Genomic DNA, 16301 nt, shown 5'->3' on the forward strand with positions numbered 1-16301 from the left:
ATGTCCGTTGTCGAAGCCTATAGTACGCTCGGGGGCTGCATCTCATTTGGAATGACACTCTCCTGAGTAGTCGAGTACTTCATCACCAGTCAGATCCTTCACTTCAACAACTGCATTCGATCCGCCACTTTGACAAGTTTTATAATCACCCAGACGCTCTGCACGCCATCTTCATTCCTACTCAGACTCAGTTTTCATGCCGGTCTTGTTGTGTCGCAACCACACTACACCTACCTCGTCTCTACATTAGCTTCAAAAGCATCTGGCTAACTTCTTCGAAGACCATTTCAGTCACTTGGCTGGACACGCAATCTGTCACTCGACCACCCCGGGCATCACCACTTGGCTGGACACGTAGTCCTTCACTCGGCCACCTCGCGCATCCTCACTCGGCCACCTCGCGCATCCTCACTCGGCCGTCCCGCACCGCGCCAGGTTGTGCACGTCTTCACCACTCGGCCGCTCCGTACGCCACCTCTCGGTTGTGCACGTCTTCACCACTCGGCTGCCCCGCGCATTGCCACTCAGTTGTGCACGTCTTCATCATTCCTCTACCTCGCACATCATGACTCGGTCGCCCCGCGTGTCGCCACTCGTTTGGGCACGTCTTCACCACTCGGCCGCTCCGCGCGTTGCCACTCGGTTGTGCATGTCTTCACCACTCGGCCGCCCCGCGCGTCGTCACTCGGTTGTTCACATCATCGCCCCTCGGCCGCCTCGCGCATCACCATCAGTTGGACATGTCTTTACCTCTACACCCCAACACGGGAACGACTAAGTTACTCATATGATCAAACCTCATATCACACTCTGTAGCAAGCTTACCTCTTTCGAGCATCACTCGGGGGCTACGCACAGCCGTTGGCCATGCCGCCCTCAGGGGTTACGCCCATTGAATCAACCCATTGATCACATCAGGAATATCTTTTTGACCATACATGCTCGGTCTGTCGAAAATCTATAAGGGTAGTACTGTCCACTCGGACGACCGCCCAAATCATTACCTAAAGTCATCTTCAGGACTGCAAAAGGGTCAAAACAACGCTCCTCTACGGATACACTTGGCCCTATCCTAGGCTCCAAGGCGTCAGTTTCACAAACTTGGACTCAGAGATGGCATGTGTTGGTGTTCCCCCGGGATAATGAGTGGCCTCTCTCTGGAGAGTCAGCCCACACACTAGCCTCGTCACTCGGGTTTCATGGCACGTCCATGTCAGACCACTAGTCTATCTCCTCCGGGAGACATACAAGTGCCACCAAGTTTTTCCTTGCAGTCAACATACCCCGATCAGTCGGGAAGCACGTCCACTCGGACAATACCCCTTTCATGCAAAAGGGTGAAAATGAAGCTCCTCTACGAATACAATGTACTCTTACAAATACCCCTTTCATGCAAAATCTAACGGTCAATATAAGAAGTACTACTGGAACGATTACTCCCTGGAGTGTCCAGCTTTTTTCTACAGTCGGCAGTTTCAAAGCTGAATTCATTCACCATGCCGAGAGCATGAAGATTCACCTGCTTGACCGAGTTCCAGGCTGAATTTATTCCGTGCTGAGTGCACGAAGATCATTCCGACTGACTCAGCTCTAGGCTGGGCTTATTTGCCATGTCAAGCGTCTGAAGATGCATCTGATTGACTCAATTTCGGACTAAAAGATATTTACCGTGTCGACTGCATGGAGGTTTACCAGGAGACTTAAACCCTCTGCCCGACTCATCTTGTCCGACAGAAGCTCAGGGACTACACCCGGTGGGTGTACTCAGCGTGCCCCCACTGGAAGAGAAATCAGAAAGAAACATTTTGCTCGACGCAAGACCATCTCCAGATCACTCAAGTGCTACTCGACCTCCGAGTCGGAGAGGAACAAGTTCTATCAGTACCAGCTAAGAAGATTTTTAGTTCTCTCAGACCCCAGCCGACTGCCCGCAGTCGACGATGGTCTCGGGGACTACACCCAGTGGGTGCACTCAGCGTGCCCCAACTGGAGTAATCTCCACTCGGTACGGCCTGACCGGTCCGAGTGGAGAACAACAAACAAACAAGTTCTAAGGCTCCCGCCGGCTACCAAAAAAAAATTGCTATAAGGTGAGTTTAACGCTCCTCCGTGGACCTGTCTTGAGCCTTCTTCTAGGACTCAAAGCGTGAAACTCATAAGTTTGGATCTAGAGCCGACTCGTATTGACGTTCCTCGGGGATAAGAATGGCATCTCTCCGAGAGAGCAGTCCATGCATCGATCTTGTTGCCTGGATTTAACGACACATCCATACTCTGATCACAAGTTAACCTCTTCCGAGAGATGATCGAATGTCACCAAGTTGCTCCTTGCGAGCACTTACCCCAGATCAGTCGGGAAGTGCAGCGCCATAATCCATTGAGATTTTGTTCAAACCTTGGTTATCTGAAAGCACGATGACGGGTACCGAGTATTTTCGTAATCACTCGGACCAAATTGTGTCTTTCACAAACTCGTTCTGCAAAATCGCAACTAATTCGAGGGCTAATGTTGGGGACACACATAATAGGTAGGCCAACAAAGGGTGAAATATATTAAAGCATGGGGTCCACACATCAAGTGGGTCCAGATAAATTTCATATCGACAAACCATCCACTCGGATGACCATCAAGTCACTTGGACGACAACAACCACTCGGAGCATAGCACTCCACTCGACGAAATCATTCCACTCGGAGTACCTGATCTCACTCGGATATGCGAAGACTAACGATCGACAAGGCACTCGAGGCATCTTAGTAGCAGGCTGACATTATGACATCAACGCCCCACTTTGCAACATAGGAGGTGGAGGGGTGGTGCACTCTGTATAAGCCACCCCACCACTAGACTGGGGGCAAGGGCTCTTTCTTTCACCTCTCTCTCTTCTTCCTCTCTAGTCTCGGGACTTAGATCAGGCATGGGGATCCGTTCTCCTCGCTCTCACATACATTGTAATCTCTGGATACAGACTCAGATAAACAAAGCCTCTCCGGAGCACGAGACGTAGGGTTGTTATGTCCACCGTGAGAGGCCCGAACTCGCTAAAACCACGTGTCACCCATTTGCATCTCAATAGATCATGCTCATTTATCCTAACCCTCTCTTATTGTTGGAATCGTTCCCACGACAGGAGTCCCTGGATATTTAATGACTGATGGTGGTTCACACTTTATTCATGGTGCTTTCCGTAAAATGCTTGCCAAGTATGATGCTAACCACATAATTGCATCACCTTATCATCGTCAGTCTAGTGGTCAAGTTGAACTTAGCAATAGAGAAATAAAATTAATTTTGCAAAAGACTGTCAATAGGTCCAGGAAGAATTGGTCTAAGAAATTAGATGATGCACTTTGGGCTTATAGAACAGCATATAAAAATCCTATGGGTATGTCTCCTTATAAAATGGTTTATGGAAAAGCTTGCCATTTGCCTCTTGAGTTAGAACACAAAGCATTTTGGGCAGTTAAAGAACTTAACTATGATTTCAAACTTCCTGGTGAAAAGAGGTTGTTTGATAGTAGCTTACTAGATGAATGGAGAACCCAAACTTATGAAAATGCAAAATTATTCAAAGAAAAAGTTAAAAGATGGCATGACAAAAGAATTCAAAAGTGTGAGTTTAAAGTTGGAGAATATGTTCTTTTGTACAACTCTCGTTTCAGATTCTTTGCAGGAAAACTCCTCTCAAAATGGGAAGGCCCATATGTCATCGAGGAGGTTTACCGGTCTGGAGCCATCAAAATAAATAACTCCGAAGGTTGTCAATGGGCAACGAATAAAGCATTATATCTCAAGTACGCCCATTAATATTGAAAGTAATATTATCCAAACTTTGACATCGGAAGAACACATAAAGGATTCCTTCCGGAACACTCCAGAATCGTTAAAATAAGGAGGTACGTGATACGGTAGGTAAACGGACTTCGAAAAATCTGCAAAAATATTTTTTATTAGTTTTGGAATATTTAAGAATTTTTGGAATAAAGAAACTCCCAGGAAGCGTCCCCTGGTGGGCACAAGACACCAGGGCGCACCAGGCGCGCCTAGGTGGGTTGTGCCCACCTGGGACACCTCCCGTATTCCATTTTTCTACCACGTGCTTGTCCTCCAAGATAAAATTATCTATATATACTTCCCGAGCCTGTTTATCACTGTATCGCGGAGAAATCTTCGGTTCCCTTTTTCCTTGTTGTTTTCTATCAGATCCCATCTACCATGGCCACCTCCGATTCCTCCAAGGACAAGTTCTTCAAGAATGTCATCAACCAATATCTGCGGGAGGTGGTGCAACACCCTCAGGTCATCCAGATGCATGAGGGGCTGCTCCACATCCGCGATGTGAAAGTCCCCAAAGGAACGGGAACCGTGGAAGCTAGGCTTGAAGCTGTGGAGCAAGACGTCTTCCGGTGCAAGGGGATGGTGGAGCGTGGTCTCAACGCCAATCACCTTATGATCACGGACCTCTCCCGTGATCTAAAGGTGGATGTCAAGCCCATGAAGGACATCGTCTTCACCCTCAACGAGCAAATCAACTTCCTCCAAAGCCAGATCTATGACCTTCAAAACCAAGTCTTTGAATATGAGGCTAGGTTCAAAGGTATGAGTTTGGCTGCTAGTTGCAGGCCCCGTGAGACTCACTCCTCCTCTTATGATGGTGGACCACTGCCATGGAAATCCGAGGACAAGATCTCTCCTTCATCACCATCATCATCTTCTTCACCACCAAAAGAGAATTGAGTATCGGGTATGGGCACTCCCCTTGGCTTCTGCCAAGCTTGGGGGAGGTGCCCCGGTATCGTATCATCCCACTGTCTTATTACCTTTACTTATTTTAGTTCGATCCTTTCCATTAGATGAATAAAAGTTTAGTTCGATCCTTTCTTCTTTGAAAGTTTGCTTAGTGATTTATCCTTGTAATCACGTGCAAGTTATATAATAAAGTTTAGTGTGAGTTTTTGCTTTCTTTACTTTCATGTTGCAAATAAAAGAAAAGAAATAAAGAAAGAAAAGAGAAAGGAAATAATTGAATAAAAGGAAAGAAACAAATCAATAAAGATTATATACTAATCCTATGGTAGGTGATGGAACCACATAAGGAAAAGTATAAGTAGGAAATTTTATTAGAGATTGACAAACATAACATTAGTCAATGATGGAACTCATGAAAGAACTAATAAAGGAAGAGAAGATTCACATATAAATATACTATCCTAGAAATCTTTTGTGATTGTGAGCCATCATCAAAATATTATATGCCAAAATTGTTGACGTTGGACAAGAAAGACAACTTAATGGTTTATGTTTGTCTATATTCACACAGAAGTCATATTGTCATAGATCCTTTAACATGTGATGCTTGCCCCCTATCTTTGCTAGCCAAAAATTCTGCACCAAGTAGACATACTACTTGTGCATCCAATAACCCTTAAACCCAAATCTTATTTTCAAAGAGTCCACCATACCTACCTATGGATTGAGCAAGATCCTTCAAGTAAGTTGTAATCGGTGCAAAGAGGCAATAAAAATTGCTTCTAAAAGTGTGAGATCATTTAGTGTAAGAGAGAATTGAGCGTTGCACGAACTTGTGATGGTGTAGAATAAAAGTGACAGACTGCATAATAAATGTTGCTAACACAAGGGGCAATGTAACGTGACGTTCTCTTGCACTAAGGGATTGAGCATACAAACAAATAAGCGCATGGCAACCTCTGCTTCCCTCTGCGAAGGGCCTATCTTTTACTTTTTATGCACTTACTTTTATGCAGAGAGTCAAAGTATTCTTCCTATTCCCTTTTATTTTTCTCTTTTGGCAAGCATCATGTGGTGAGGAAAGATCTAGGCACATATGTCTAGTTGAATATAGATAGCATGAGTTATTATTGTTGACATCACCCTTGAGGTGAGTATGTTGGGAGGCGAAACCTTAAGCCCCTATCTTTCTATGTGTCGGGTTGAAACGTTTTGCTCATGGGTACGCGGTGAGTGTTAGCAATCATAGAAGACTATATGATGGTTGAGTATGTGGACTTGCCTAAAGGCTCCGATACGTGACCCTTCCTGAAAGGATGATGAATTGTAGTTGCAAAGTTGACTGAGAAAATAGTTTGTTGGTTTTTAATAGAGTTTTTGCTTTATACTTCGATTGTGTGATGAACTATTACTTATTCATGAGAAGTATATGATAAAAGTTCTTTGATAAAGGTTATTTTATAAAAGTTCTATGTTTAATTTTGTTGTTGTTATAATAATCAACATGATGCTTCTATGTCCGTATTTTGTTTTTATCGACACCTCTCTCTCAAAGCATGTGGACATGTTTTTCGATTTCGGTTTTCGCTTGAGGACAAGTGAGGTCTAAGCTTGGGGAGTTGATACGTCAATTTTGCATCATGTTTTCTTACTGTTATTTATAATGTTCTTATCCATAATAATGCTTTTTGGAGTAATTCTAATGCATTTTCTCTCATAATTTGCAAGGTACACACCAAGAGGGAGAATTCTGGCAGTTGGAAATCTGCACCTGAAAAAGCTACGTCAGGCTACCTATTCTGCACAACTCCAAATGAGCTGAAACTTCACGGGATTTTTTATGGAATATATAAGAAATATTGGAGCCAAGAACCACCAGAGGGGGCCACTAGGTGGGCACAACCCACCTGGGTGCGCCAGGCCCCCTTGGCGCGCCCTGGGGGGTTGTGCCCACCTAGTGGCCCCCCTCCAGTGCCCATCTTCTGGTATATAGGTCCTTTTGACCTAGAAAAAAATAAGAGGAGGACTTTCGGGATGAAGCGCCGCCGCCTCGAGGTGGAACTTGGGCAAGAGCACTTTTGCCCTCCGGCGGAGCGATTCCGCCTGGGGAACTTCCCTCCCGAAGTGGGAAATCATCGTCCTCATCATCCCACCAACTCTCCCATCTTGGGGAGGGCAATCTCCATCAACATATTCAACATCACCATCTCCTCTCAAACCCTAGTTCATGTCTTGTGTTCAATCTTGTTACTGGAACCATAGATTGGTGCTTGTGGGTGACTAGTAGTGTTGATTACATCTTGTAGTTGATTACTATATGGTTTATTTGGTGGAAGATTATATGTTCAGATCCAATATGCTATTTAATACCCCTCTGATCATGAGCATGTTTATCATTTGTGAGTAGTTACCTTTGTTCTTAAGGTCACGGGAGAAATCATGTTGCAAGTAATCATGTGAACTTAATATGTGTTCTATATTTTGATAGTATGTATGTTGTGATTCCCTTAGTGGTGTCATGTGAATGTCGACTACATGACACTTCACCATATTTGGGTCTAAGGGAATGCATTGTGGAGTAGCAATTAGATGGTGGGTTGCGAGAGTGACAGAAACTTAAACCCCAGTTTATGTGTTGTTCCGTAAGGGACCGATTGGATCCCAAAGTTTAATGCTATGGTTAGAATTTATTCTTAATACTTTTATCGTAGTTGCGGATGCTTGCGGGAGGGTTAATCATAAGTAGGAGGTTTGTTCAAGTAATAACAACACCTAAGCACCGGTCCACCCACATATCAAATTATCAAGGTAGCGAACACAAATCGAACCAACATGATGAAAGTGACTAGATGAAATTCCCGTGTACCCTCAAGAATGCTTTGCTTATCATAAGAGAACGTTTTGGCCTGTCCTTTGCCTCAAAAGGATTGGGCTACCTTGCTGCACTTGTGTTACTACTATCGTTACTTGCTCGTTACAAATTATCTTGCTATCAAACTATTTGGCTACTTACAATTTCAGCACTTGTAGACACTAACTTACTGAAAACTATTTGTCATTTCCTTCTGCTCCACGTTGGGTTCGACATTGTTACTTACCGAAAAGAGCTACAATTGATCCCCTATACTTGTGGGTCATCAGTTGCCCTTTATTATCATTGGTGGCGAACTTTGATGCCTAGGGGATGTAATGTTGTAATTTCTTTGTTGTATAGTATAGGTTTATTCTTCGTCACGACGCTGTAATTTATTTGCTGTTTCTGCTATCGTCGCTCTGAGAAAAGGTCATAATCTTTGATCGGTGCACAACGAGCCAATAGGTTATTTTTATAAAATAATAATTTCTGAACTAAAACTGGCCGGTCGCCAATCGCTAGTATGGGCCGAACTGTGGGCCTACAATCATCTTGGGCCATTAGTTAGGTCTAGTCTTAATCTAGCCCACTATTAGTTTCAGGCTAAAAGGCCGAGTAAACCGCTTGTCTTAATTGGGCCGAAAAATTAAATAGGCTTTTAAGAGATAGAAAACTAGATTCATCCTTAATTGTGGCGAACAAATCACGAACTGACAGCATGATGTAATATAAATCGTCCCATTATTGGCCCATTCGGTTGACGGGCCATTAACAGGGTGAAATGTTTTTGGGCCTTGGCTGACCCAATTACATGACAGGCGGGAAGCAGGCCAGATGTAACGGGCCTAAATTAGGCCCAACACTCTCAAGGGCCTTTAATAGGCCGATAGGCAATTTGGGCTAGAATGTATCCACGAAGACTATGGGCCCTTGAGAGGCCGAAAGTAACTACGGACCATAACTAGGCCCAGGTGCAACTCGGGCCTTTAAATGGCAGAAAGTGAAACCGGGCTGAAAGAGGCCCATATGTAGACAAGGCCGTTGTCAGGCCGAAACTAATATCGGGCTCAATTGTTAAACGGGCCATCAAGAGGCCGAAGAGCAAATCAGGCCGCCAATGGGCCCAATGGCACAATGCTACGTCTCCATCGTATCTATAGTTTTTTATTGTTTCATGCCAACATTATACAACTTTTACATATTTTTGGCAACTTTTTATATGATTTATTGGACTAACCTATTGATCTAGTGCCCGGTGCCACTTCTTGTTTTTTGCATGTTTTTTGTATCGCAGAAAATCCATATCAAACGAAGTCCAAATGCAATAAAATTTTACGGAGAATATTTTGGAATATATGTGATTTTTGAGAGTTGGAATCACCGCAAACGGAGGCCCACACAACCCACAAGACACCAGGGCACGCCAGAGGAGCCTGGTTCGCGGTGGTGGGTTGTGCTCACCTCGTATGTCGGTTGGAGCTCTACTTCGGGCGCAAGGAAGCTTATATCCGAAAACAAATCGTGTTAAAATCTCAGCACAATCGGAGTTACGGATCTCCTGGAATATAAGAAACGGTTTTCGGCCAGATCTGGGAGCGCGAAACAGAAGAGAACAGAGAGGGAGATCCAATCTCGGAGGGGCTCCTGCCCCTCCGCCACCATGGAGGCCATGGACCAGAGGGGGGGACACTTCTCCCATCTAGGGGGGGGCAAGGAAGAATAAGAAGGAGGGGGGCTCTCTCCCCCTCTCTCCCGGTGGCGCCGGAGTGCCGCCGGGGCTAGGATCGTGACGGCGATCTACATCAACAATCTTTCTACCGTCAACACCAACTCCCCCCCTCTATGTAGCGGTGTAACACCTCTTCTCCCCGATGTAATATCTACTTAAACATGGTGCTCAACTCCATATATTATTTCCCAATGATATTTGGCTATCCTATGATGTTTGAGTATATCCGTTTTGTCCTATGGGTTAATCGTGATCTTGGTTGGTATGATTGTATATTTTATTTATGGTGCTGTCCTACGGTGCCCTCCGTCTTGCGCAAACGTGAGGGGTCCTCGCTGTAGGGTGTTGCAATATGTTCATGGTTTGCTTATTGTCAGTGTTGCGGGGGTGACAACAGCCAAAACACGGATAAGTGGGTTATGGCGTATGGGAGTAAAGAGGACTTGATACTTAATGCTATGGTTGGGTTTCACAACCTTAATGATCTTTAGTAGTTGCGGAGGCTTGCTAGGGGTCCAATCATAAGTGCATATGATCCAAGTAGAGAAAGTATGTTAGCTCATGCCTCTCCCTCATATAAAATTACAAGAATGATTACCGGTACTTGTCATCGATTGCCTAGGGACAAATGACTTTCTTGTTGATAAAAGCTATCCACTTTTATTACCTTGCAATTTATTCGTAGTTTTATTCTCGCAAAGTACTCGTAGTTGTATTCTTGCAAAATAGTTTCATACTTGTTTCCGGTAAAGCCAACGTCAAGTGTGCGTAGAGTTGTATCCATGGTCGATAGAACTTCAGGGGATATTTGTTCTACCTTTAGCTCCTTGTTGGGTTCAACACTCTTATTTATCGAAGAAGGCTACAAACGATCCCCTATACTTGTGGGTTATCACACAGTAGCTACTAAAAGGGCCTTATCTGTTATGAGCCGTAATTTGGCCCAAGAAATGAAAGTCAGTTAATGGGCCGGATCAGGTATGGACCGTAATTTGGCCCAAACTATTGCAGGCTGTTAACGGGTCGGATCTGATATGGCGGTAAACTGGCCCAGAATATTGCAGTCATTTAACAGCCGTATCTGATGTGGGCTATAATTTGGTCCAGAAAATGTTAGGTTCTTAACGGGTCGGCCCATTAGATCTAACGAAATCTCGTGGGCCTGTTCCTGGGCAGGCTTTTAAACCTATATGGGTCTCTATTGGGCCGTCCCACGTGTCAACGTTTAATTGGCGATTCTTGTCAAATGGACGGTTGACATCTGTCCCAACGCTGAGGCGACACATGGATCGTCGACGAATGAGAATTTTACACTTGGAAAATCACTATTGGTCCGGGCTATTAACGGGTTATCGGATCCAAACCGGAACCCAATAGCTTAACGGCGACCCGTTACGGTGGATGCCACGTGTCGGTTACCCTTGACGAAATCACTTCTATGACGCGCGATTTATCGTCATGGAAGTGGACACTTCTGTGATGATAATTTTGGTAATGTCACGGAACACTTCTATGACAGCACATGTATGACTATCTTGATTCGGTCATAAAATCGTCATGGATGTACATGCATGACAGAAAATGTGACCTACTATGACAAACACGTATCATCACGGAAGTGTATTTTTTTTGTAGTGGTGGCCGTGTTTAACCACGACACATTATTATCAATATCATATTCATCATGAGGCTTTTAAATAAATTTTCAAGATCATAAGAAGCATTATCACCCCAATCATGATCATTGCAATAAGTAGCGGACATAGTAAAATGGGGATACAAGGGCAAAGCCCAACAACCACACGCAGGAGGCCCTGTGCGCACGGGGTTAGTGGAGCCCGTGCGCACGGGGTATCCAGAGACCCAGCGACTTAGCCCGTGCACACGGGCTTGTACCGTGGGCACGGGGTCCAAGGGCCCGTGCGTACGGGGTATCCAGAGGCTCGCAGCATGTCGCCTTCTCATGGACACCCATCGGTGCAGGTGGAACCTCACCTTCTCCTTGACGGTTCCTTCTCCGTTTCCAGGCTTCTCTCATGGATGGTGTAGGCACTCGCTTGTGGATGACCTCCTCGCTCACCATTGGGCTCAAACCTACATGGGCACATGGTAGGACGGTCAAGTAGTATACCATCCTCGAGGGAACTAAGAGGACACACATTAAGGATGGAATTCACCTTAGTGTGATTGAAGTAGGAGTTGGGCATGTCTCTTAGCAATGGAACTCTTGACATGGTGATGTCCGTAGGATGCTCTGCATCATCCCCTCCCCCTTGGGAAAGATCCGTCCTCGGATCAAAAACTAAATCACCATGGGAAAGAGATGATGTCGCCGTGTAGTAGTGGACGATCACCAAGCATTCATCATCTTGAAGTTCAGAATGGGCACTCTCCAATGTCGCACCGTCTTGTGGTTCCTTCAAAAGGAGCAAAGATAACAAACACTTGGAAAAGCAAATGTGGTTAGCGTTAGTGCGGAACCAAGCATTCAAAAGGTGATTCACCCAACAAGTGTTGTCATCAAGCATAGAATATGGTTTGACAAAGAAGTGTGGCATGGCATTTAAGCATATAAATTGAGCACAATCAAGGACATCATGGAAATAAGCATGCAAATGGGAGGTAGAGATGCAAAGATGTGTGAAAAGAGAGTAAGCATCTACCTCAAGGGCATAGCAAGAATGCACAAAGTGCTCAAAAAAGGGTCTATGGTAGGGATAAGAAGCACTCACAACACCACATAAAATGAAGTGTCTAAACACATGGGTCAAGTGCAAGACAATCCAAGCATAATGTGCATATGGTGTAGTGAAGATAGTGTGGCACTCAACACAATAGAAAGAGAAATTGTTCATCATGTGTGAGGCAATCAAGTCAATCATGTGACAAGCAATGGGACATGGCATATGTGAAGAAATGACATTGTTGCAACAAAACATATGATAGGAGCAAGTAATCCAAGAATTGGATGCAACACACAAGGTATATACAAACATATGGTCCACACTACTCGTGCTCATGGTGTGGGTGTTCTCGAAAGAGAAGGATATCACCTCAAAAGCATGTCCTTGTGCGTCCTTCACAATGCCGAAACACAAGCAAAAGCGATGTAGAAGCGAGTCGTGGTCGAAGGTATGAGGCTCGCTCTCAAGAGCTCGAATGGTTAACTCACGTGAAGTAGAAGTTTACATGATGTCGAAAGATCCTACACATGCATAAAACAAAGCAAAGAACGTATGTGCATGGTAGATAAACACATCATCCATCATGATGGTTCTCTTCTCTTGCACATAACCATTAGAAGCAAAGGGGTATGAATAATATGATGCAACGATGGTTATATTCATGGCACTAGGCATATGGTGCAAAGAAGGAAGACAAGCATGCTTCACAAGAAATATGTGAAAAGCTCCAAACATATGCGAGAAAGCTATGAGGGCAATCTCATTAGGAAGACTAAAATCATTGTTAAAATCATCTAGCACGAGAGAGGCAACATATGGAGAGATATGACAAGTAGCAACAGCAATCATGTGCAAAGCATGGCAATAGTGGCTATCAACCGCATGAAATGAGCAACTATGAATCATCAGTGGTGCAACATATGCAAGCATAGTAGAGAAAATCATGGTAATCATGTCATGTGAGCAAATAGTGGATATAGAATGCACATGACATATCGCAAGCACGGACACAAAGCAATATCAAAGTATCATCACAAGAATGGGTCATAAAATGGAACATGGCAATAACAAGCATTATCTCCACCAAGCTTTGCAAATGCACATACAAGTAGGAGAATCAAGTGTCATGTGTAAAGAAAAGCATGGGTCACAAATGCATGACAAAGGCATAGAAATGAGTATATCATGCAAAGTGAACATGGCAATATGGGCATAAAGTGAGAAGTGGTAAATAACCCATAACCATATGAGGGCCATGTAGAAGATATCCGCGAAGTCTTTGCGCGAAGGGAGCGGTGGGAATGAAAATCCATGGGATCCCAAGTCATCATTGCTCTCTAGAGCTTGTTTCGTCAACTCATGGGATTGTGAGATTGACGAGTATTCATGGGTACCTACACAGCAAATCACTACAAAAAAAAAGACACATCCGTGACATTTTGGGCCGAACGAATTTTTTTCTGTCATACTTATGACACTTCTACGACGATAATTGTGACAAAACCCGGTATCATCATAGATGTGGTGGGGTCCTACTTCTATGACAAAAAATCATGACAGAAAATGGGCTTTTCGTCCTGGGCGGGCCGGAGACGCAGCTGCATGACATTCTTTGGGCCGTCCATGACGGAAAAAACCATGGTAGAAGCGAGGGGGAGGAAAATATCGGGGGAGTTCCCGGTTACAGTGGGTGGTCGGGGCCGAGCGATGCGCGTTTCTCTCATACGTACGCGTGTGTGTGCAAGGCATTGGGCTCTAACAGAACCCGAGCGAGGCATTGGGCTCTAACTGAACCCGAGCGATTACACTAGCTACATTACTGAACCCGAGCGATCGATCCCTTGCTGTTAACTGAACCCGAGTGATTCCTTCGCTACTGCTGCTAACTGAAGCCGATCGAACACTACTGCCTCCTTCCCTTGATGAATAGTGAGTGTTGTTGAGGGGGTTTGGATGAACAGTTCCCGGTGGGGGTTGGATGAACAGGACCCCGTGGTAGTAGAGGCCGTTGCCGCTGATGAATAGTACCCCAATCGATCGAGCCGGTGGATGAGCAGGACCCCGTGGAGGGCTGGATGAACAGGACCCCGTGGAGGGCTGGTTGAACAGTAGCCGGTGGAGGGCTGGTTGAACAGTAGCCGGTGGAGGGCTGGATGAACAGTAGCCCGTGGAGGGGTGGTTGAACAGGACCCCGTGGAGAGGGCTGGTTGAACAGTAGCCGGTGGAGGAGCGCGCGGTGGAGGCTGGATGAACAGGAGCCCGTGGATGAACAGTCGCAGGTGGAGGCTGGAGGAGGTCGACGGTGGATGAACAGTAGCACGTGGAGGCTGGAGGAGGTCGACGATGGAGATGAACAGTATCCCGTGGAGTCCCGTTTTGCGGTACGCCACACCCCTCCCGATGAACATGACCCCCGTTTCGACCGTAGCGCTCCAACACAAGTCCGTTTCCTCCGTTTCGCGATACGCCACACCCCTCCCGATCAACAGGACCCCGTTTCGACCGTAGGAGGTCCGTTTCCTCCGTTTTGCGGTATGCCAGACCCCTCCCGATGAACAGGATCCCGTTTCGACCGTGGCCAGTCGAACACAAGGCCGTTTCCTCCGTTTTCCGGTACGCCAGGCCTCGTTTCCATCGCCTGTTCCATCCAAGCCGGTTGGATCCCGATGAACATCACGCGTTCCATTGCCTCCCGATGAACACGATGCATTCCGTTGCCTCCCCATGAACACGACGACGACGCAGTTTCTCTGTTCCGACCCAGCCATGTACACGAGCCCTGGCTGTATGTATGCGCGAGTAGGCGTTCGAGACCCCGCCCGTATGTACGTACGTGGCCGTATTTTCTTTCTTGCACCCTGGCCGTTGTACGTGTACATGCTACGTGCGCGCCTTTACTATGACACGTGCGCGCCTCTACTAGGACACGTGCGCGCCTCTACATCGACCAGTTTGTACGTACACGTTCGCCACCAGAATGACAACGCTATGTACGCTTCGACGAGCTGGGTCCTGACTGTCAGGCACTTCCTTGCATGCGAAGATGTAGCTGGTGGGTCCCAGCAGTCAGGGGGGCAAATATTTTTTTTGCGCATAATATGGACACACTTCCTTGTGTGCGAAGATTTAGCTGGTGGGTCCCAGCAGTCAGGGGGAAACGTTTTTTTTCGTGAAATACGGTGGCCCGCCCGGTGGGTCCCTGCTGTCAGGTGGAGGAATCATTATTTTGCGCGTAATAAGGAGGCATTTCCTTGTTGCGGCCGTGCACCCAGCTGTCAACCTCTCCACGTATAGTACTCTTCCGATGGAAGTCGTTCGTTAACCACATTGACCACGCCGCGCCGAGAGCACCAGGGCGGTGGACGACGGCGAGGCCTAGGAAGGGGATGACACGGAGCCGGGGAAGACGCGACAGTGGATGCCCACGCGGAGGGGAGTACGTGGGTTGACTGCTTCGGCTGCGGTGTGAGGCTGCCGTCGCCGGAGAATAACCGTCGCCGGAAAATAACAGGAGATGTGGGTGAGTAGAGGGATAGCCAGGCCAGGGATGCGAGTATGATGGGGCCGTGAGGCCTGCCCGGCAGCATAGCCGGCCACGGGAGGCGGGAGTAGGCGGTTCCGCCGGCGCTGGTTTGGGCGGCTGGAGTAGGAAGATCAGAGACTGAAGAAGCATGATTGCCGTTGGATTGACATCTAATGGTCTGACACTGGTAGAGTCGATTGTTGATAAGTTTCTTTTTTTAGCAAGTCAGCCTCCCATTATGCTGGGTCCTAGCTAGCAGGGGGAGTATTCATTTTTTTGTGCGTAATAAGGAAGCACTTCCTTGCGTGTGAAGATATAGCTGGTGGGTCCGAGCTGTCAGTGGCTGGAAAGTTTTTTTTCACAAAATACAGATGCCCTTTCGGTTGGTCCCAGATGTCAGGTGGAGGAATCATTATTTTGCGCGTAATAAGGAGGCATTTCCTTGTGTGCGGCCGTGGACCCAGCTGTCAGCCTCTCCACGTACAGTCCACTTCCGATGGATGTCGTTCGTTGACCACGCCGCGCCGAGAGCACCAGGGCGGTGGACGACGGTGAGGCCTACGAAGGGAATGACATGGAGCCGGGGAAGACACAGCAGTGGCTGCCCACGCGGTGGGGAGTACGAGGATTGACTGGTTCGGTTGTCGTCGCCGGAAAATAACAGGAGATGTGGGTGATTAGACGGATAGCCAAGCGAGGGATGCGAGTATGATGGGGCCGTGAGGCCTGCCAGGCAGCATAGCCGGCCACGGGAGGCGGGA

The sequence above is a fragment of the Aegilops tauschii genome, chromosome 6 (assembly GCF_002575655.3).
Source record: "Aegilops tauschii subsp. strangulata cultivar AL8/78 chromosome 6, Aet v6.0, whole genome shotgun sequence".
Classification (NCBI taxonomy): Eukaryota; Viridiplantae; Streptophyta; class Magnoliopsida; order Poales; family Poaceae; genus Aegilops; species Aegilops tauschii.